Below are 24,801 nucleotides of genomic sequence, written 5' to 3' on the forward strand. Positions count from 1 at the left end.
GAGGTAGGCAAAGACCCAAGCCTGGATCTTATTAATTTTTATTTGTTTTCAGAAACAATAGGACTATGAAGGAAGCTGTTATTGTTCAAAGGTGCACAAGCAAAAAGAGACCACAGTGACTGTTTTTTCTATATTTATCTTAATTGTCTGAGACACAAACAAACGAGAAAATCACTATTTTCCATTATTACCTTTTGGAGAAAAGTTTCAAAATGTTGCCTAGTTTATCGATTCACTATTGTGGCAGTTTGAGATTTGGCTTATGACTATGTCATGCCATTTGGGATCACAGTATGAGTGTGTCTCTATTCCGAAGTATGTTTGAAAATGCATACATGTGATCAGTGTACTGTACAGCATGAGGCTTTCTTTCTAAGCTTTGTCAACAATGGCTCCACCCAGTTGACCTACCTAAGGCTATTTGCTCTACTCATGTATTATTGGCACCAAATCCAAGCACCAGGAAGGAACCTACTGACACCCATCACATCCAATCCTCTTACAGGAGTCAAATGGAAGGAATTCACCTCCCCTGTTTATGTATTCTTTTAATAGCTTTACTATTCATTCGATGAGCTATACTCGACGAGATAAGACTGTAAGGTTTCAGGATAGAAATAGAAATGGAGAGATTATGTAATAATAATAATATTATTATTAGAAATAAATATATTCCTCTGGGAAAGGTCCCCTGTTACCAGGGTGACAGACTGGACCACATGTGCGCTTGGGAAACGCTGGTGGGGAGGTAACTGGAGAGGGGAAGGAATCTCCTTGTGATGAAGCGTCTCACCGTGGAGATGGTTGCTGGGTGGTGGATCTTTCTCCGTGAGAGGAGAAGGTGTGACTGCGGGGATTAGATGAGGATTGCGTAACCGCGGCGTGAGAAGTTTCAGGCGCGGCTCAAAAATAAAAAAAATAAAAAAAACGTCGCGTGCAACAGGAGGTGTCTTGTTGCGACACAGCTTGAGCGCTTGTGAGATGATTGGTTACAGGAGATCCTCCAATAAATTAATTGTTTCCACTCCATGGTTAAGTATGTGCTACTCTCCCAAATCGAGTGCTGGTACTTGGTTATTACACTTTAATAGCTTGCTTGCCAAACTAACGATATATTACTGCATGTGCTGGCTCAGATCAGAGAAGATGAATTGGCTATTAATTAGAGTTGCTCTGAGAGGGCACAGGGGAGAAACTACTCATAGCTTTGCAATCAGTGTCAATGGGGCCCCCTCTGACTGGGCCAACCAGGGCAGGGACAGGTCATGGAAGCTCAACATCCAACCCCCTCCCTGTGACCAGGGGGAGGACCTGGGCTGTGCAAGGCCACCCCGAGTCCAGTCCCAACCCAACATGGTTCAGCGTAGTCCGGGCAGATTACCCACTAATCTGACTGGTCTAGCTTGCGTCGCAGCGGAGACGCAGAGTGGGCTACTCCGGCTACGACCGCCAGCCTCTTTGACAAACCGCTCTTGTGCGGAGGACTTTGAATTAGAAAGTTATGAAGGTAATATTGGATGGGGGAGAGATGATTTGTGGGTGATGTTATTGTTTGGCTCACTTTTCCAGCGCAGTTTCTGAATTAGCCCTTTTATCACAATTAATCAAGGTGGCCTGTAGGAGATGTTCCATCTTGAGCTCATCCAGACAGGATATATGTCCCTTTATTGGCTGACATGATCTCGGCAGCATCTGTACTGAGTGGGTGGCTCTCTCTGTGGTGTGACTTTGGAGGAATCTACGCCATCACTCACTCCCAACACGTTTTTCTTTTCTCTTTTTTATGACTCGTTTTGTTAAAAACCTCTCTTTTTTTTTTTACGCTAGGTATCTTGGAGTTATGGGCTGTCTATGCAAATGAGACAGTTTTGACAGTTTCTTATTCATGTCATCGCCTTTTTAAACACTTACCGGGTGTAAATCTGACGGTGGCAGGCCGTTCCAAAATTGCCACTAAATATTATTAAATATTTTAACAAGTTCCTTGTAAATATGTCTTAAATGTTGGAACGATAGGCGGGAAGAAAAACGGCCTTGCATCAACTTATTAGAGGCTGTAAAAGTGGCAGTGATTTACCGTGGAAGCAAAACAACTAAGGGCATCTTTTTTTTTTTCTCCAGCTCATCTTGTTGGCTTCCTTTTGTCCTGATGAGCGCAGTAAACATCGATGCGTCGCGCTAAAAGCTCACTCTTTCACAAGTCGTGAAGCTCCTGTCAGGAAATGTTTCTGAACGATTTGTTTCCTGAACGACTTGAGGGCGAGCCAGGGCGGAAGACGTTTTAAAGTTTTAAAGCGTCCCGTATTTGTTTACCGTTTAAAGTTTAACATTTTGTGTTGTCAGTGGTTAAAACTGAGTTGGAAAGACTGTTTTGTGTGTTTATTTAAGTGTACCAAGAAACACTATCAACTTGATCTGACAACATGCAGTTTTGGTTGTGATATATGTCTGATAAAACATTTAGTGTTGCTGTGGAGATTTCACTGTGTTCCAATCAATCTGTCTGCATCCAAACAACCTGTATTTCAGGTAAACACATGGCAGCAAAGTTCTGTTCACTGTTAGAAAAACAAACATTGGCCATGAACAGAACTGTCAGGTGTAATGGCATTTACAGTAGGAACGTTGTCAAAACTAATTGTCACATTGATAACATGTCAGAGTACAACTTTGATATCATATCAAACCTACAGCACTCTGCCAGATACTGTGGTTGAGAAGCCAGTACTACAGTGACATATGAAACAAACAACAACAAACGTTTTCATTTGTCATCTTCCATGTCCGTCTTTTGAACACCAAAGTAGACCCTCACCAACCCTTCTCTGCAGTCAGACAAAAAAGCAGAGAAACTACCTGCAAAAAAAAACTAGATAAAATATTTAAAATGATGGAGGCAACGCTTTCTGACAGAACTTAACATATATTTGCTCATTTTTAAAGCTGACCCCCCCACCCCTAAAGAAACTATTTCTTCCAGATGTTTAATAAAGTTGAATTTTCTCCCACAGGACAGGAGATTGGTTTTGAAGTCACTAATCTATTTGATTAAAAAGTTAAACAAATGACAGTCTAAAAATAGTGGGTTGCATGACACAGTAATGGCATGGTTTGTGAGTCACTAACCAGTCAGTAAGTCTGAGGTTTTTAAAAGACACAGCAAAAAGGAACATTCAAAGAAACATGTGTCTGTTATAGTTTTCTAACAGAGCTCATAGGCTCAGCACCATAAACTGATTATTTTATCATATTGGTTTCTAATCTGACATTGAGAAATTGTCAGCCTTTTTGAAACAGCCTATCATTTTGTAACTTGAAGTGGTTCATTAATGATTTATCGAGTTTAAATGGTGCATAAACTTAAATTAAAGTAATGCTGTAATATTATTTATGTTCAATGTCATATGGGTAGTTCTCATAAGTCTTTTCCAGTACGTTTCTCTCTTGTACTAAATCTGTTGTCCTTGTTTAAATGCAGCTCGCTATGAATAGTAAATAATTCACCATTTGCAAAGCCCCCACAAAACCCCCTTGCCGTTTGCATGTGGAGACCCTGTTTCTTCAGAACCTCTGCGCTTGCCAGAACTGTGTGTGCACATCACTCTTTCGGGTTAGTGTGACGTGACGTCTGCCATGTCAGCAACACAGCGCATCTCCTCTCCCACTCTCCGCAGCCCTCTCTCTCTCTCTCTCTCCCACTCTCCGCAGCCCTCTCTCTCTCTCTCCCTCTCTCTCTCCCACTCTCCACAGCCCTCTCTCTCTCTCTCTCTCTGGTTTCCCCTGGGGTTGTCACAATGCAAGTGCCATGCTGTCTGACTGGCTATAACCTTGCCACCAGCTTGTTTGCGTGCTGGTGTGTGTATTTTTTATTTCAAACTCTACAGACTTAAACAATGATGACTCAAGCCGCACAGAGTACACCTCAGGGAAGAGGAGAAGAAATGACAAACAAGTGGATTTTCGACGGCGGTCGGGAGCGTGAGGACACGCGAGTGGGCAGGGGGCTAAAAGCCCGTCCAGCTTCTCTCCTTGCTTCATTAGATTAGGTGGGTCTCTACATCAGGAAGTGCTGAAAGGCACTGGAGATTGTATCACGGGGCGAAACGCTGGCCTTGGATCCAGAGATAGTTGCCAGTCCTTTTCTTTGAAATGCCAAAGTAATCCTCAATCTAGTTATGGCCAGAGAGCATGGATGTCTATCAGCAGGCCCCTAGCCTGGGGGTCCTTATTAGAAGGGTTAAACACATGGACGCCTGTGTTGGTATTTCTTTGGTCGCTCGTCTGTGTATCGCACATTACATTTTTTTGTTGTTGAATTATTTATTTTCCTGACACCACCATATGGTACTGCGACTTGTTTGTCTTGCAGCGTGCCGGAGAAATGCTAGGCCTTGATTGGATCGCTGTAGAAGTGTTTACTTGGGAGACCCAAGTAACTTCAAACAATCCTTATTTTTTGTTATTTCTTTCTGGGGGTGGGATCTATTGATGTAATTTTGTGCAAGGCATCAAGCTACACACCCCTGTCCCCACTCCGCCCCCCATCTTTTCTCCAAATGAACACAAAGATGATAATTGGGCCAAATGGCAGAGACTCTATGAGGAAGTGTACAGAGAGAAACCCTGAGATGCTGGTCCTCTCAGCAGGAGAGGGGCCGGCAGGGCTGGAAGCTTCCGGAAGCCCCTGGAAAAATGGGGTCCTGATCTTCTTGGAAATGCCACGATAAATCGCAGTGCCTTCTCCCCCAACGCATGGATGATTAAATGTGCTCCTAAACTGCCCTGATTTGTGGGGGCACCTTCCCGATTTTATTTGCCACTGTTAACATTTTCATTCCTGCATTATGCATGGTGCTGTGGGGCAAGGAAGTGCTGCAAACACATGGCCTGAGGGATTGACGTAAATACAGGCTGCCGTAAGGGGGGGAACACTAACAGTGCAACACCACGTTATTCTCGAGTAGTCTTTTTGAGGGGGGGGGGGGCAATAACAGGGTAAAACCACCTTCTACTCTACCAGTCTTCACAAACAAGACAGTCCTTTTTCACATCTTTTCAAAATGCCCCACAAGTTCAGTATCACCAACAAACATATATAATCATAACAATTCCAATCTGTACATCTCTGAATCCACAAAGGAGTCAAGCTTAAGATTTGTATAAAATGGCAGTCCTCATCAGTGTTTTTATTAATCCATTATGAATGGGAGTCGGAGAGGGTTTTTTTCTTCTCTGATTGGATATGATGGGTCTCCCTTCTGCCAGTCCTCGCTGAAGACATTCTGGCTAGTTAGATCTGACAGCCTAAGCACTGCGGTGCTCATCCCTTTGTGTTTTGGGATTTACATGCCTTATTGCAATAAGTCGGGAGTGATGGGAAACCTGGGGTTTTACGAAGGCAAGACCCAACGACACGCCTGGGCTTTTGAACATGAAAACAGTCAAAAGAAATTCAGTTGTGCTGTGTGTCTTGAGCATCCGTTGTGTTGGTGTTAACGGGGCCTCGCGTGTCGTCTTGGCCAGGTTGCCCAGTGTAGTGAGCAGCTTGAGAGCTGGTTGTGCATGGCTGCACTGAATTGTCGGCTGTCTTTGTTTAAGGCTGGTGTCTTAAACTTGGCAGGTCTCCACTCTCTCACCTCCGGCTGACGATGCAAATACATGTAAACGACGTGTAGCCACTGGACAGCTTTGCACACGCCCATGTCAGGACGCGTCACGCGGTCCCAGATGGATTAACAGCCGAGACGAAAAAATGCAATACCGATTCCAAGTCATTACTGAAGTCAATCTACTGTATATTTCACAAACTGTGTTTTTGTAGGTAATGTCGTAGACCCGTTGTACTGTCTGAACCCTATGCTGCTGGTAAGGTTGGGAGGAGTGATAAGGCTACTGTCAGTTTGGTTTACTGTTGGCCGTAACACAAGCTCCCGCCACAGAGAACCAGTCTGCTGTATGGATCTCACTCCACTAAGCTCCCTCAACCTGCTTCGCTTCATTAGCGTCAACTAATGCATCAAGGCATGGGAGAGAAGGCGGATATTGTCTTTTTATGACTTGACCTTTGAGATATTAGTTTCTTTTTTTGATGAATAACTGTTGTCTGCAGAGCTCCCTCCGAGTGAGGGAATTACACCTTAGATAAACAACCCTGGAAGTTTCCCATCGTGGTTTTTGCCAATGTCTCTTTCGACACAGGAAAGAGAACGAGTATAAATCGTTCAGTTCACTGCTGATAAAAAGTCGGTTTTACCAACTGGAAGGGATGTTTGCTAAATAGACGGCAAAGTGCTTCATTAGGACGGTGTCGTAGAGCATGGAAATGACCTTTTCTCTCGTAATTGTAGTCTGAGTTCATTGATAGTTGACTGGAGCTTTGGCGTATGTTGACAAGGATCACTGGAAACAATTAGCATTACATCTTACCACTCCCTCCCTGTGACTGAGTCGCCACTTTCCTCAAGCCCCTTTGCTCCGGTGTCATCTCGATTTGATTTTATGTGACAAATAAGAAAGACAAATAAGATTAATAAACTAATACATGAACAAATGCAACGAACCGCAACCATATCCATGTTTTTTCTAAAAGTAATGGTTCGCAATTGATCTCAGATTTAGTGAAGCCTACTTGGGGCGTTTTTTATGGTTTGTTTTTTTCCCCCAAGTAGGCCTACGACTTGAGTTTTTCCAAGTGCGTTCTTAGGTCAACATTTCAAAAGAAACTCTTGTCTATAAATCAACATTACGCTTGTCTTGCCTCTCATCGGTTAAGTTACAGTGGAGATGTTTGGAGACAATTGAACACATTCACTTTTATCCTATTTTCTGAGTGTCGTTGGCTTTCATCGTATGAAATCTCACTCCCACTCCTTGGCGTGTTGATAAAGCGATTGTGGTTGAAGAGAGCAAATATTTAAGGTATCTGCAAGTGTGATGCACATCTGTCTAACAGCCCAAGGGTGAAATCCTCCACACAACAAGGCAACAAATGCTGATCCGGGACTTCTCTGCGGCAAAATAAAATATGGCTCAAGTTTTCATTAAGGTGCTATTGATTAGCTTCTCCTGGCAATGAATTATGGACGACATTAAATAAAAAGGAAAATATTTTTATGACTTTGCTCAGGCCATGCCAGAATCCCCTCTTGCATCTTTAGTACACTCGCCCTGACAGGCATTTTGTTTTCTCTGGAATTCTTGTGGCTTTTTCGTATTTTCTTCTTCAGGAAGACTGAAAGTTTTGATAATTCTAGATCTTTGCTCTTGACATCCCGACAGATTGAACTGTGTAGTTTAAATATCGGGACTGTTTTAACTATAAAATCGCCATATAAATGATCATGTTAACAAATAACTTATCTCTCACTTAGTTGTGTGATGAGAATTTGAAAAGCTGACAAAATTATATGAAATCCTTTTCTTCTCATATTTTATGTACAAAACCAAACGTATCTTTTTTTTGTTTTAATTTTTTAAGAAAATATATGTATTTTCCCCTCAGGGTAACTACTGCATTATTATACTTTCTTTGTGCTAATATCACATTCCATATCACTTTTTAAAAGTCTGGAGGGGTGCGTTTAGTGAATAAAAGCTTAGTGAAGCACAGCAATGATGTTTGAATAGATGAAAGACCTGTGGTTCTGAAGTTCTCTCCTCCTTCTGTGGGGGTAAAAGGAGACACACAATACAACTGTGCTGTAAAATTACATGGAGGGAACGACTAGAGATTTAATATCTTAATACTCTGTCACAGGTAGTCAAAGTCTTATCTCTTTCTCTTTCTCTCTCTCTCTCTCCCTCTTTCTTTTTCCTCACACACACACACTGACACTACCAATACTATGCACACTCCTACACACAGTCTTTGGAATGTGCTCTGTTCATGGTGAAAACTTTTATTAGAGTAATTACATTTTTCTTAACCCACTCTGTCTTTACTTGTTTTCTCCAAGATGTTTGTCTCCTTACAAACGCTGTCCTTTATTTTTGACTTACAGAGGTTACTGAGGTCAACGCATATTTGACCTTAAGTGTTTAACCTTTCCTAGCTTTCAATTTTCACCTTTTAATGTATGTAGCACTCCATGGAGACCCAACATACAGACAGTAACAACAGGGATGTAGAATGTTTGGATATCATATGATTTCTTGCAGTATGGGCCCATGCGCCGGGCAAGGGTAGAGGGAGCCTTAAGGTCCTTGAAATCGGAGGCCTCAAAGATAGCTTTTCACACCCGGCAGTGTAGCTGAGACCTGCTGCCCGCTTGAAATGCAGCCCTTGGCTCTCATGGGTGCTGGATTTCACTATTGAGCTTTTTTATTTCAACTGACACTTCGAGTAGAACCATTTTTAGAAGCATATCTAAAAGAGAGCATTCAAGGCGTTGTCCGTCCTTGACGAATAAAAAATCAAAACATACTTGTTGTCGCTCACAAACCAATATAAAAATGTCTTACACAATGTTTTTTATATTTTTTTATGGAGATCTGGCCTCATTAACAGCATGTTTCTGTTACTCAATCATCACTCCTATGAATGTTGTGGAATTCTGCTTCAGTAGATATGAATTTCTCACAGTAATGCCACAAACATGCCTCGAGAACTATTTGTTCCTTTTGAAAGGTGCTCAGACTTGTATTTCAAGCTAAATCGGTTTCTCAAAACGTCAATAAGCACAAATCTAGTCACTGGCTCCTTACTGTTATAACTCAACAATCTGACTTGAGAGAAGATTTGTTTTTGTCTCGTGTGAAGACTTTTCAGACAAAAATGAGATTAGATGGAGGATTGCTGCAGTGCACATGGAAAAGAAACTTCACCATTTAAAATTATGCCCATTAGCAATTTGCTAGGTTTTTGCTTTAAATTCACCCACAAACTTAAGAATTGTAGATTTACACTTAGTAACTTATTAAACTGTCAGATTGCGACAATCACAAAATGAATGTTCTGATGTGAAGATGCATTACATTGTCAATAAGAATTGCTGTTGGTGCGATAGTACTTAATATGACAACTCCATGACTGCTGCCTCTTCAGCTCTTTCTCTCTCTGGCACTTAGAGTTCCAGGTGTTTTTGCTGAAGATTTCTTCCTCAAGACAAATGGAAACGTGCCATGTCTCTAAAACATCCTATTAATGTCTTATAGTCATTTCAGCACCATCAAGCCTCAAAAGCTCCATTTTATGACAGAATCTTGTTTTTGTCAGGCATAGCTTCCAGTTTACGTTTTCAGGTAATTATAGCTTTGCACACACTAGACTGGCACAAATGAACTGTTTGGGTGAAGATCAGTTGGCTCAATGCCTGTCACTGCTTGTGTATGGCCTGGACAGGAGTCGAAGAACAAAAACACGGCAACACAATCTGTACAAACACCGGAAAAAAGCATTTCAAAGTGTGAGTCAACTTTAAAAAAGAAAAAAGCATTTCTGTCAGCAGGTAATAAACTCAGTGTTTCCCACACATAGACTAATGTGTGGCGGTGCGCCACACAATCAACACCGGCTGCACATATTGCGCTTCGTAAAACATTTTTTTTAATCGCTATTTAGGTTAAAACACGCAGCATATTCGTTCAGATGCATCTCCTTTCCCCTGCTCTCCCTCCGTCTCTCTCACTCATGCGTCTTTCTCACATATGCACACAGTCACAAAGTCAACACACGTTAGCAACAATGCATACATACGCCGTTCTAGTAAGACCGACAGCTATATCAGCGAGCCTTCAGCATTAGTGCCGTAGCTAAAAGTCGAGGAAAGTTGAGGCTACTTTTCGCTAGGTACCTTACTCGAAGGTTCCCCTTCGTTCTTTTGGTGAGAAGGTCAGGAGCTAACTACTTACCCGGCGTCATGGAGCCGACCAGTTAAATAGCTGTTTAGCACTAGCGTTGCTACATGCATAATGCAGAAATGATATGTTAGTTGTTGTTAATTTTGTGAAGGTGTGAATCATTTTGGATGAATATTTAATGTAACAAATTATTAACAAATTAACTGTGTAACGAATTATTAACGAAGGAATTATTACGACGCCCGACTCCCCCCCCTCCCCCTCCCCGGTCGGACCACCCACCCGCCACAACTAGATTTCTAATCTGTGGGAAACACTGAAACTATATGACTCTTACTGGCACGTAATCTAGATTGTCTGGTAACTTTGATCTCTGCAGCAGAATGAACCTGAGAAAAGTCAACCCATATCCACATGGAGAGTATGTGGCATGCAAAGATTTACATTACATTTAGTCATTTAGCAGACGCTCTTATCCAGACTTACAGTAAGTACAGGGACATTCCCCCCGAGGCAAGTAGGGTGAAGTGCCTTGCCCAAGGACACAACATCATTTGGCTTGGCGGGGAATTGATCCGGCAACCTTCTGATTACTAGCCCGACTCCCTCACCGCTCAGCCATCTGACTCCCTAGATGTATAGGAACTGTTGGACACCTCTGTTTGCAGTTGTGTTTAATCGCTTCGCTGTGTCCATACAGAGTGCATACACCATGAGCCTCCTTCTGTAACGTGAGCAACATCTTCAATGCCTACAGTGGTGAAACTATTTTGATTCATGTTTAAAGCTACAGGTCTAAACGTAATGCAGTGTCACTTCCTGTGACGTGACTTCCTGCGATGTCACTTCCAGACATTTTGATTAAAGCCTCTTCCTACTTGTTACTTGAGGAATTTCCTCCCTGCTGATTGAAGTCTGCATATTGCTGCCACATTCTCTGTCCCCCATAAGAGACTTGTAATATTTTGCAGTAAGAAGGGGGTGGATCAGAGACTAAGTCACTAGCACTAGTTGTAGTTTTCTTTTGGTGGGGCCCTGTATTGACCCAGCTGCTAGTTGACTTTCAGAAGTATTAGTCATGTTAGCCATGTTGTCTAGGGTAAGATTTAAATGAAGAAAATTAAGTTCAGAACGGAATACAATTAAAAACCAAAGAAGATGCTCAATGATAGCATCTCATATTTTCCCAGCAGCATGATCAATACTTGCCAAGAATGAGTATATCTACAGTATTTATAATACAATGTGGAAGAAAAATAACAATAAGTAATCTCATGCCATTTAGCTGTTCTATGCTAAATTAATGTAATCCCCTAATGTTTAGTGTAACACATCAATCATGCGAAAATCTATTGTTGCATTAGCCTTGAAAGAACAATAATAATAAAAATGCTATAATGGTTTTAGCTTCCTTTACATAAATCATGTTGGTGGGGAGATGAAGGTGGGGGCATCTTAACTTGCAGAGTGTGCCATTTCAGCCTACTTGAGCAGTTGAAGTGAAGCTGAATATTGATATCATATTGAACTATGATCAAGCCTGAGTTTGGCCTTTATTAGTGTAAGGTGTTTGAAATACGATGTGACACTGTGAGTCACTCTAACTGAATTTGACCCAACACCTTCGGCAACGACATAAAGCAGTCTTGTATTCGATAGCCACTCAACAAGACATTGTAAATCAAGTGTAAATGCATAAAAACAGTGTCGAGTTGGAGATTTACTGTAACGCTGAAAATCCTTTTAAACAAATATTAAAATAAGGCCCAAATCAGTCTGAAAGTCGTTTAAGAGGTCATCGAGCTTCAGTTTAGAGCTGGGCACTGAAAGTTGACAGGCTGTCGGAATTTACATTGGTATTAGCATCTGATTGATGGCTGAACTCAAAGACTCTGGACGCATTGCGTTGGAGTATGTGTCTACGATGTGGAGGCCAAATGTAAATAGGGGAAACGAGAGAGTAGGAACACAACGCACTTTTAAGTTGTCATTCTTTGCCTTGTCATGGGAAAAACAATGGGATTTACAATTAGCATTCAGAGTAATCAAACGTTCTCTGAACACATAAATGATAAATGATAATGATAATAAAGGCTATTTAAGGCAAAAATCTAATCAAAATGTATTTGTATAGCTCTTTTTACAAGCAATGTCACATTGTCAAAAATGGATGTTTTATAGATTTTTTGTGATTTTGTATGAACTGATATTGGTTTTACAGATTCAGTCAGAACAATACTTCTGGCGGTGGGTGCATTTGAGAGTCTTCCTAGTTTGTGTGAGCTAACCCTGGTCTAAGCCTGGTCTAATCCTGGAGCTAACCCTGGTCTAACCCTGGTCTAAGCCTGGTCTAATCCTGGAGCTAACCCTGGTCTAACCCTGGTCTTCCAGAAGGGCTTTAGGAGACAAGAGCTCCAAGTGGCGCCTAAAAAGATTTCACAGAGAGAACGCTCCTCTGAGGAAGAGGGAGGAGAAGATAATGCCCTAAACGAGGGAGGGAAAAAAGAAAAACTATCAAATTAATAAAGCTTTTTAGTTGGCATAATCGCTCATTTTGAACTTAAACTGAATGGAGTAACAAAACAAATCATTTTTTGGGAAAGAATACATGTATTTTAATGCCTTCAAGCAAAACTAATTAAAGACGACACCTCATTTACATAAATACGCCTTATAATTTGCATGGAGACACACAGGGGAATAGAGGCAGAAAAGAAAGCAATATTTCGCAGTCTTCTAATTTCATTTTTTTTTTGGATTTAAGCTTAATAAAGATTCATTTTGGACGGGTAGAAAAAATTATCAAAGGGGAAATTTGAACTATCTCCAAAGATGCAGCAGCCTGCAATTCAAAGGGCCCTTTCCAAGTCACCAGATGACTCCTAATCTGAAGTGGCACTTTCTGGCCCCGCTCCAACACCAACTCCTTGAAAGGTAAAAATTTTTAGAGCCCAATTTATTAGAATGCAGTTCTGGCATCGGGTAGAGAATTAATGGCGGTGACTGATAATGACTGTAATCGTGGCACAAATGGGGTGTTGAAATAGCAAACAACAGGCACAAGGCATGTAATGGGGATTTTATTAATTACCCCAGGTCCCTAGCTCGAGCAGCCTCCAGGATTTACAGTGACCATGCCAGCCAGTTGAGGAAGGGTCGCCTGGTCTAATCTGAGAATGAGAGGGTCAGTGACGACACGCCCCCCCCCCCCCCCAGTGGGGGGAGGGGGGGGGCATTGGGGGCAAGAAGCCTGCCAACCCTCTTGCACTAGCAGAGCACCATAATGTCCTCAAGGCGGGAAACTGGGGTCACCAGCACTTAGATGATGAGCGGATTTCAATCAGGGGCCTTAGATGGGAGCGTTTGAGTGGCAGAGCATTTAGGCAGTTTTCAATTCAAATGGATAAATAGGAATTAGCTATGAAGAAATAGATTTTTTGTTGTCAAAAATGAAAACAAACTTGTGATTCTTTGTAGGAAATCTGTTAGAGCAGTAGCAGATGTAATGTTGTTCAGAGGAACTTTGGCGGCTAACCTACTTACCTTTGAAGATTATGAAAAAAAATGAAAAAAAGCCAGCGATGTCAGGGATCTGAATCATACAGGCTCGTTCTCTTTGTTCTCCGTTAGAAAAAAACACACCATACGGCTGTATTGTCAGGTACAGAGAACCATTCACACGTCAACTCGTCAACAAGAGAGGATTGATTAAAAGTCCTCTTTATTACACACAGCAGTCTTAATGGACGCCAGACTTTCAAAATGGAAGAAACAATTAGAGTTTTACTGCTTTGTGGGCACTACTGATTTATATAAATCACGGCACGGGTGTAAATTTTCCAATAAAAGACAGAACCGCTCCTTGCATGCATAATCGACCACAAATATAAGAAGTACACTGAGTATTTCTTTTAAAATGGAAGCCGCCAATGGGTGATGGAGCTCCCCGTAGGGTTTGTGTAAACTGTTTGTATGCTTTATCACGACTCATCATGCTCAAAACCTTTTAGCCCAAAACATTGTCTGTTCAAGGATTCCTGAGAGAAATAAAGAGGAGTATTTGTTTTAGGAGAGTTACGTGAATGTTTAGTTTAAGAAACCAGAATGTGCATTATTCTCCTGGCGCTGGTTTCTTTTCTCTTTCTCTCTTTCTCTCTTTCTCTCTTTCTCTCTTTCTTTCTTTCTCTCTCTCTTTCTTTCTCTCTCTCTTTCTTTCTTTCTTAATTTTCTTTCTTTCTCTCTCATCCTCCCTTTTTCTCCCTCAAACACACACACACATGCATGCACGCGCACACGCACGCCCAAGACAGCAGCTGTGTTTTATTTCAGAGAATAAAAGCAATAATGGTTGGAAGCCTTTGAAATCATTAATAGATAAAAGAATGAGAGATCACATGACATCTGGGGAGAGATTGAAGCTTGATCGCTCCTTGTGTCTGATCCATCATCCAGCCAGAAAACAGACAGATAACAATCATCTTGTGTAATTAAGGGGCACTGTGGCCAAGGTGTGGTATCTCACAGCTCTACCTAATTTTAAACAAAAGTATTTTTTTATGTAAGACGTAGGCCAGGGCGTGCTATACGTGAATGTGCTTCAGGGCAATGATAACAGGCACAAAAATCTCACAGTTCAGGTCTATAGAAACTGTAAATAAGTTCAGTTGTGATCACATCCTGTAGTCTCAGGGTGTGTGGCAGTTTGCTTCATTCCTAGTATTAGGGGGGTTCTACAAAATGCCTGCTGAAACTATTTAAAGTTGCCGTGCTGGTTTTTTGATGAACTTCACAGTCTCTGATTTCAGTACATGCATGTGTACGTTTCCAGACATTACCTGTGTCATTGTGCCATCATCTAGCGAACAGCTGCCAAACACGGGAAAAAGGGAATTTTTTTGACTGATTGTTGAGGACACAAAGTCTTCAAATGGACATCAGTTCCTTTATCTGTCTCGAATCTCTGACTCATTCCAAATTAGAGCTCCATTAGCTTTCACACAGTAAGTGACTCGAGTAAAAGCAAGGAAAAGCTGCAAAAAAAGACTTGGTTTTAGTGTTTTCTTTCTTCTTCGATTTGAAGCCTTTCATGACACGGTGGTTGGTATTTTGCTGTTGATCATATTAATGAGGAAACTATAAGGCAAATTGATTACCTCAGTTCTCCCAGGTTCTTTCAGTTCAATGGATGAAAAGATGAAATCAAAAGACTTTGATAAAGACACTCTGTGAGGTTTAATATACACAACCATTCATCACTGGTTTACATCTGACTGTCGTGTGATCCTATTTAAGTAAAACCTAAATGATCCACACTTTTTTATTCATTTACTTTTTTACAGAAGATGCCTTTCTTCATTTTAAGTTGGCTTTTCAAACCAACGTAGGTGCTGTTTAATCATCTTTAACCTTGCTCTTTCTTCAACAAAGTCTGTGTTGTGGTTTGGGTGTCTTTTTAACTTCCAAGGTGAATGTCATTGTTTCAGTGACATGCTATGCCTTGAGACAGCAATCCAAGTACCAAGGTCTCATTACTGTAACAGAACGAGAGGCAGGGATCGCTGTGGGGAAAAACTGCCAGTTTAACTTTAATGTGAGTGTTCAAACATCACTGATTGACCACCAGTATCAACTTCAACTCAGAAAAATACACATCTGGGAGGGGGGGGAGTGAGAGAGTGAGAGATACACACAGAGACAGACACAGAGAGAGAGAGACAGAGAGAGAGACAGAGAGAGAGAGACAGAGACACAGAGAGAGAGAGACACACACAGAGAGAGAGAGAGAGAGAGAGAGAGAGAGAGAGAGAGAGAGAGAGAGATACAAAGAGACAGGCAGACAAAGACGGATAGACAGAAAGAGACACAGACAGACAGACTGAGAGGCAGACAGACAGAGAGGCAGACAGACAAAGAGGCAGACAGACTGAGAGGCAGACAGACAGAGAGGCAGACAGACAGAGAGGCAGACAGACTGAGAGAGGCAGACAAACATCCTATTCTCCAGAGTGATTGACACCATCTGTGGTGCATCTAAACAGTAATGCCGTGTTGAGGGAAGCACAGGCCGTTAGGATGACTACACAACCCTGACCGGTACCTTTTAGCCCTGTCAAGCTCTGCTTTTCACCTGCTTGTCACTCTGCTATTTACCCCTATGGATCTGTGCAAAGGCACGCTGTGAGGAAATATTTTCTTGCTGTTTTAGTCCCAGAAAGGGCACGATGTTGTGGTGAAATACCTGTCTGAGACAGGCCGTTTTAAACCGCATGTCTCATTTACTTGCGAAAGACCAATTTTCCTTTTATTTTTTTGTTTATACTTTTTTACCTCAGGTACCTGTTTCTTGGGTGTGTGCTTTTTTGTTTGGGATTGTGAGGTCATGCTTGAAAAATGTAATGGAAAAACAGTTCATGTCATAACACATCAAAACCAGTTTTTATGTAATGGACTGACTGAAATATATATATCAGTTTGTCAAACACGCATTGAATGTTCCTTTCTGGTCTTGTTTGTTTAGTTTTCTCTTCTTTACTTTCTGTCTCCTGATCTAACTGGAGAATCACAGAAGCAAACTCTGACAGCATTCTTTTATGGTGACATTACTACTTTATGTCTTTGCCTTTTACAAAACGGAAACAGAACACAAAAAAGTTTTTAAAATCCTATCACACACAGAAACACACCTACACATGCAATCACACCTACATTTCCACACACCTAACACTCATATACACACACACCCACACACATAAAATACCCAACTACTTTTCTTTGGTAGTAGTGGCAGTTATCCAAACCTAAACAGTGAAGTTTTAAGCTGTTCCAAGGTAGTATTCCTGTGGGCCCTGCAGAGGGGTCCCAGACAGGTGTGCTGCTTCACCTGTACTCTCTCTACCTCAGATGGCAGGATTAGAGTGCTACCATGTGGAAACCAGGCCTCTAATCCACCCTGCCTCTCCTTGGCACTCACTTGGTCTACATACAGTACTGTACATGCACTAAAGACTTTAAAGGTACTGCAATGCACCTCAGGAAAAGGCCAGTTACATAAAAATAGACCTAGTTTTTGACTCAGATTTGCTTTTAAGTCTGATTTGCCAACAAATGTTGGCATGGTTGCCAACATTTACCTGTTGGTTAACCCTTTACTGGGTTAAAGCATCCCTATGAGTGACTAGTGTTAGATGGATTTAGATAGCCTATCACGCCAAGCATTATGGGTGAAATAATGGGTAAAACTTCGCGCAAGAAAAAAATGGCGGACGCAACAGCGACACTTAACGGCGGAAGATCGACACATATTAACATGTTGAAGATCTATATCCGTTGGAGGAATACAATACTGAAAAGGTTGTGTAAGTAGTGCAAGTAATTTTGTATGCACTTATAAAGCTTTTTAATCGAACCCCAACGCTACTTCCACTTACCACAAACTCCGACGCAGGTGGCTAGCTAGCGTAGCGTCAATGCAAGGAAATACGTTGTCATCAACTCACTCGATGCTCAGTCTAACTAACAAGCTATTTATATTAGCTAATATAATTTCATTTTAGCGGAATATTGGGCCCCAGTTAAAATGTCTGCAGTTAAATTAGCTAACTTAATTCCCTTTGTGATAAATTATGCTAAGATAATGACGTACTAACACATCGTTAACATAGCAACAAAGCTCCCACCGTCCTTAGGTTTAGCCAGGAAGGTGGCTAGCCTTACTTTCATTGAACCCCACTCCCCCCACAAACTACGCACTTGACTGGCTAGGCTCAACCGGGTGCCCGCTCATTTTGGCCACAATTTGGTCGTCTGAGACTAATTCTGAGAATTCTATGAATTCCCCGATAGCCGATTAGTTGCCGCTGCGATCAAATTTTTCGTCCGATTAATTTAAATTCTGGCAGTGTCAGATGATTTGAGACACAGTCCAGTTGTGGGTCTTCTACTACTAGTATGTCTTCAATTAATGTCGATTGAATGCGTCCATTTTTTCGCGTCTTGACACTGACATTCATGAATCATGACAACTCTGATCCGCCAGTGTGACATAGCTTACAGCTGGAATCCTGTTCGTACAGTCTGACGAGCAACAGTCGCTAAGGACTACTAAAAATCGCAGTGTGCACCCGGCTTTAAACTAAGTTTATGCAGCAGGCTAGATTTGACGGGTCTCACTCACACTGTGGGCAGAGGCAATACTTGACCATTATGCTCATTCGAGTAGATTCCTCTTATGGAAATAACATCAGCAACATAAAAGTGTTTATGCCTAAATCGTGACCATACATTGTGTGTGTCATATAGACACAGGCATTTCTGTGTTCCCACGTTTTAGGGACTTGAGTTGCAGAAGCGTTTTAGCAATTCTGGCTCTCAGTCTGGTCTGTGTTGTCCAGAAACTTGACTTTGAAATGTTAACTCAACTCTACCATTATTAACTAAGAACTGGAATTCTCATCTATGCAATATGTGGAAAATGAAGTCCATCTAATTAGGAATATAATGGGAAATGTAATTAGCAGTAGTAATAATTATTGTATTTATTATGTTTCTTTTGCTGCTCTGTTTATTTAGCCTATCAGCTACAACATTCTAGTTTGTAATTAGCGGTCATTAGGAGTTGGTTCATATCATATCTTCACTTCTTTGAAACATTTAGTTTGTTTCTTCGTGTTTTATTTTAATCTACTGTACCATGGAAGCTTAATGTAACAGAATTGTTCTCTTTATTCGCTTTCGCAAACCTTAAACTCTGACATGCCCTTACTGGCTGTGACTGAATGGTCATTACACTGAGGGATTGGTGTTGTTTGGTATGATCATTGTGCTCTATTTTCCTGTAAAGCACTAATCTAATAACGTCACAAGACGGATGATAATGTTCTTTATTAACTTACAGAGTGCTTTTGCAACATTCAGAGCAGTATTTCTCACTCTAAATTCCTAATTGCTTTCTTTGTGGTTCACACTCTCAAATGGAAAAAATATTTATATTACTGTTCTGAAGGTGTGAATATGTTGATAGGGAGCCATGTTGATGTGAATGCATGTCTAAATAAACCAAGTGTAGATCCTCACTTTAAACCGTCTTTAATTGTCTGTACAGTAAACTGCATCAAGTCAAGCAAGTGTGGCTTGGTCTCATTAGATGTGCCTTTTTAAGGTGAAACGGTCTGGTTTCAAACTGTAACACACTCCTGTCCTTCTTGCCTCCATAGAAAGAGAACAAACGAAGGTTTGAGTTGCCCAGATCAGCCACAAGGAGAGACCAGAGGGGGTAACTGGACATCACCCAAACGGGTCTCTCAACTGGACCGTGAGCCAAATTAATAATCTTGGTGGATGTAACTGTTAACCCTTAGCTCAATTATCTGCAACGTCATGCTTTGGTTTAAAACACTTTCGTTTCACGACTATACTTTTTTTTTTTTTTGCGTCTTAAGCGAAGATTGATTGTGTTGATGTCGTATGCCCCTATTTGACACAGGACCCTTAAAGTCTTGATCCGGACAAGGCTGGTGTCTGTGCTCAGTGTGGATGTGGCACCTCTGCTTCCTGTAACAATGTTTTTGTCGCAAAACAGTCTCACGATTGACTCACCAGTCATGATGCCCCCAAGGCCTAGCTTAATTAAGCTGTAAAAACCCAGGGAGCATTTGGCAGGTGCCTCTTTACCTTGGTTTGGGACTCGCTTTTTTGGCTGCGGTGCATCGGCTCATTATGAACCTATAATTAAGTTGCAGTTTAATTTTATTATTATTGCGGTCTGTTAATTAGCTGAACTTTTAGGATTTTTTTACGCAATGGTCACCGGGGACGTAAATGTGTTAAACTAAAGATATTTTTAAGAAGTCACCCAGCCTACTGTTTGCAGTATATCCTGTTCTGTCAGTTACGCGACTCATCTTCGTGATTGTGCGGATGTGTGTGTCGCACCAGCACCTGTTGGTTCTGCTACAGGTGTTTGTGTATAGAACTTGCAACCGTGGCACTTACAAGGAACGCTTACATTCTCATGATTTGCTCTTAATCCAAAGCAAGCTGATTTGCCCCCCCCCCCCCCCCCCCCCCCCCCCCATTCCTCATCACCTCAGCACAAAACAAACATACTTCCCCACTCGAACCCCCACTGTTCCACTCCTCCAGTGTTGTGGCCTGTTAGCTGTACTAAGTGAATGGGGAGAAGCAGGTCTCTGTGGGCAGTGTCTGTCGTTATTCAGTCACCTGCCAGGAGAGAGGAGAGGAGGGGGGGCGGGGGGGTAAGTCCTTCCCCCCTCCTCCTGGTCCTCCCCCTCCTCCCTCCCACCCCTGCTGGGCTGGGCTGAGGGAGAGGAAGAATCTGTCCTACAGATTCTTCAAATAATAATATTTTAATGATTCCCCATCATGATTTCTTCAGTTTCACTGAACGGATAGTAAATCATTTTCATTTTTGCCCTTTGCTTGCCCTTCGCTTGGTGAAGTACTCATCAACATCTACCTAACACAGTCTTGTACAACCCTGCGATAAGAAACAGACTTGTGGAGCTACGGCTCAGAAAGACCCCCAAAGATCCTCAGTGGTGAAGGCCTCAGTCAGCAGTCTGTTCACAGGTGCTTATTCTACCATTGTTCAATTTGAACTCCAGGGTAGCCCAGCACTGCACAACCACCACCATTCGAATCAGGCTTTTTTTCTTTTCTTTCCCTTCTTCTCTCCCCCACTGTGTCGGCCCAGGAGAGAGACGCGTTCCACGTGTTGTAATAAGGGGAGCTGATATAATGAAGGTCATTGTAATCACAGCTAATGTGCCAGGGAGTCAAGACTCTGTAGCTTTATTTGCCAGCTAGGCCTGGCTTTTGGTGCCCATGGGGACCGGCCAGATAGTGTTATCTCTGCTAACCTGACTCTAATACAGGCCTTGCTCCACTGTTTGTGTCAGCATCGCGGCTGAACTTCTCCCAGTGATACGCTGGCTGGGCTGGGAGGGGCTTGTCTGGGGCCCGGTCGGCTTTTCTTTGCTCTTTAAATCCCATCCCAAGGTGCTTGGCTGCTCACAGCTCACATGCTTAGAGGTCCTTTGTTTAGTTTTTTGATTGATTCCTATGCTGGATGGTGGTACAGGACAGTACAGAGTCATCAGTTGGATGTCCCAGACATGGAGAACATCTTTTTACTGCCTGTTAACACTTGTTAACAGGCAGTAAAAAAACAGGCAGACTGTTAACAAAGTCTTATTAAACTAATTTCCTCCCCGAAGATGTGGAAACGTCAGTTTTCATTCGTTTTTTTTATGTCGTTTTTTTTGGCACAATTTACTTTAAAAAAATAAAAAAGTTCTTCATTTCTGTTACTCCGCTACACCAGCGGTCCCCAACCTTTTTTGCGCCACGGACCGGTTTCATGTAAGACATATTGTCACGGACCGGCATGAGCGGGCTGGGAGGAAAGATAGGCCCTGGACTTTGATCCAAACTGGCCCACCAGAACCGGCCCCCGTAAAGGCCTACGCCACAGCTGCCCTGCTAATGCATGCACATTCTGGGTTTGATGTGATCCGAGTTGGCGACTTTCACATCTAATGCGAAATAGTTTTTGGAGCTTTGTCAAATAAATATAGCCGTTTTTCAATTGGTAAAACCTTGTCTAGTGAATGTGATGATGTCTCTTAATCTTTCAGACCCATCTTTACGTTTCTTAGCCTGGTCTTCCATCGTTATATTACTAGCTAGCTTTCGATCTGTCAGTCCCACTTTTATGTGTAAACGTGACTAAACTACGACAGTGACACCCGAAGTGCGTTCCTTATATCCAGTTTATTCTGTGATTTTGTTTGATTGCTGTCACGGCAGAAAATCCCGCTTCCAAAGGATGTTGGAAATGGCAGCAGGGTTTTCAGTGCTTTTGTTGCGATCTCAGGATATTCAGCCTTCATCCAAAACACCAGCACAGGCTTCATTGAGTGGTAACTATCACCTGTCATGTGTCAAGCGGAAGAGACGCGTGTGATAGTTACCGCTCAATGAAGCCCACAAACTTGCTAAAGAATGAGTAAACTAACTTTTCTGCTCAGGGGAAAAGGGCCACAGAGAAGGAGAGAATCCGGTCATTTTTCAGAATAAAACGTCTTTCAGACTCTGATAACCAATTAAAAGGAAATAATGTTATTATTATTTTGTCTGTGCGGCCCGGTACCAAATGGTACCAGTCCGCGGACCGGTGGTTGGGGAACGCTGCTCTACACAGTGTGTGGGAAACATCTTGCTTGGTTGAAGAAATATGCTCCTTAACCTACATCTGGTCGTTTTTGTTGCTCTTAGAGATTGGGAGGTGGTGTGTATCCTTGAATCATAATATTAATGTCAAAGTGATTTCATGAAACCTTTTGGACTTTGTCATTAATCAACAGCTGAATACACCCATGGTAGTCCTTTGTGGATGATTGATTGCACTTTTATTCATATTCAAATGTGGATATTTATGTGCGCGCAGATGTATGTACTGTATACGTCCATGTTAAGGTAGACTGGCAGGGTAAGCTAAACTAGTTTGAATAGCAAATATTCAGGAATCTATTTTGCATTTCATGAACATCTGCATTGCGTCCATACCATCCATCTGTGCCTGTTCAAATGGACAACTGACTGACAGAACCAGCTTTGCTCTGCATCCCTCCCTTTGAGAATCTCACTTTAGGACTTGACTGGGTCCTTGGCTATTAGGGGTGGGGGAAAAAATCGCGATTCAGTGTTCTAGCGATTCACAAATGTAAAATGTAATGTTCACAAAGGTTTAAAAAAATATATATATTTGTTTTATTTTTATTTTACTCTTTTTTTACTTTTTTTGTTTTACATTATTATTATTATTATTAATTTTTTATAAAACATCGCAGAAAAGCTTGAATCTATTTTTACATTTAGCAGATGCTCTTTTTCTCGATTTGTCAATAATCGAATCAAATCGTGAGGTACCAAAAGATTCCCACCAACAAACCCAGAAAACAATGTTTTCCTAAAATGAGTTTATTGTACCCAAACATTTTACTAGTAAGTAAAATATAGAAATTTTCTAAAATGTTTTGCCCCTCCCCTTTTGACACAGGGTGGTTAAAACAGGGCAGTTGGCTTTCTGTGAGGAACTGAAAAGAGGGGATATAAACAAAGCGTTCATATTTCTGTGACGAACTTCACAGGCCATTCTCTATTCATCACGACACCTTGCGATTCATAAGGAAGACCAGCCATGGCCGGGGTACACTACCCTCTTTGGCCCTATCATTCAAACTTGCACCCCACTCCCCTTGCCGTCCTGGAAGGCCGCGGCGAAATGATCTATTTTGTCTCGCATCATTAGCCCCATCTGTTGCGCGAGCAGCGCTGTCGGTTCCGGAGCACGGCAACGTGATGGTCGCCAGGGGCGATCGGAGACGCCACCGTCCCATAAGCCGGTGGCTCGACCTCCGTCGCCGCGGCAGCCTCATCCAAAGACTCTCTCTCTCTCTCTCTCTCTCTCTCTCTCTCTCTCTCTCTCTCTCTCTCTCTCTCTCTCTCTCTCTCTCTCTCTCTCTCTCTCTCTCTCTCTCTCTCTCTCTCTCTCTCGCCCGCGCCAGGGTGTTTACTTATTTATTCAAGCATCTGGGGATAACAGCAGTATGGTGTGTGCATTTATGCATCGTGCATTTTAGAGAAGCAGAGTGATGCCCACAGCGGAACTCAGGACACGCCTTGTTTCTTCCTCAGGTGTTTCTGGATGTCAGAATGTCGCGCAACTCTTTTCTACGTTTGTTTGTCCAGTGGTCAGTTTTTCAGGGTATGGTTTTCTAAGGGGTGATAGGGAACCGAGGATGCACCAAAACAGATGTAGCATTTTCTTCCAACAAGGAAATATTTTATTCATGATTTACATGAATGATAAATCTTCAGAAAGTCTAAGTGCTGATGGGCATACACAATTTAGCATCTGTCTTTCTCAGAATAATTAATAGCGCAGCGGAACACTTGGGAAACAGTGTGTTTTTTTTTTCTTCTCACTTTTTTAGTTGATCTAATTACATCTGAAAAACAATGCATTCACGTAGAGGAACAGACTGATAAACATTCTCTTCGTGTTCGTGTCAGTGAAGACTGAGAAGAAACTGTTGGCATTATTAGACGAGTGAACCCATCTACGCATGTCACGCCACATGCAACATCATCTTATAATCAATCACTGTAACATTATAAATAACGTCATATTACAAATTATCAAACAGTTATTACTCTTAGCGTTATAAAGTCTCCTGAGGTTAAAGGGATGCTGGTTTTCTCTACGTAGCTCAGACCTGCGGCACAAGGGCATCCGCCTGGTGCCTGTCAGTAGGGGAGATCAGCAGATCGTTTTCATCGGCGAGATCAAGCCGTCGTAGGTCACACTGCAGCCTCTGTCGTGACATAACCTTGCAACGTACCACCTGGGTATACAAGTGCAGTCATTTTAGCTACTGCAGATGTGGGTAATGTACCTCTAATGTCCAAAGTGCGGAAATAAAATAAGAGTTATGGAGTGGAGAAGGGATAGGCTGTGGGGAAGACCGGACAGACAGGTAACTTAATAGGGTGAAATAGCTGTGTTGGTACCACCAGAGGTGACACTCCAGTGCAAGAGTGCTGTATTTGTTGGAGCTATTATGAGATTCAGTCTGAGGAAAAAGAACACTATTCGGTTTGAATTGATTGCCGGAAAAGTCCAGAAGTGAATATGCTTTCATTTTGATGGTATTACCATGGAGAAAGTGTGTTGTGTCAGTTTCACCCTCTCCCATTACTTTGCTCCATTACGGCAAAACTGACTGATTTTATTTTTCACAGTCTATTTTCTGTGATAAAATGAAAACCGGAGAGCTTTATTAAGTCTGAGTGACACCCAGAGCTGAGAGCCGGCAGGGAAAGTAAGTCGACAGGATCTGGTTTCAGTTCATTTTTGCTCGATTTCCCTCCTCTGATCAAATACTGCACTTTCCAGTGGAGACATAATTGGAGTGTCAAGTT

At 42.0% G+C, this 24,801-nt stretch overlaps 1 long non-coding RNA gene across 1 annotated transcript in view; it reads left to right on the forward strand.

The window, feature by feature from the left end:
• Positions 1-19,863, forward strand: part of LOC124480879 — a 31,990-nt gene extending 12,127 nt beyond the window's left edge. The window contains exon 3 of the long non-coding RNA XR_006957588.1: positions 19,011-19,863. This is a non-coding gene — a long non-coding RNA (uncharacterized LOC124480879). The remainder of the gene's footprint in view (positions 1-19,010) is intronic.
• The last annotated feature ends 4,938 nt before the right edge of the window (positions 19,864-24,801 follow it).

Source organism: Hypomesus transpacificus, chromosome 18 (assembly GCF_021917145.1).
Source record: "Hypomesus transpacificus isolate Combined female chromosome 18, fHypTra1, whole genome shotgun sequence".
Classification (NCBI taxonomy): Eukaryota; Metazoa; Chordata; class Actinopteri; order Osmeriformes; family Osmeridae; genus Hypomesus; species Hypomesus transpacificus.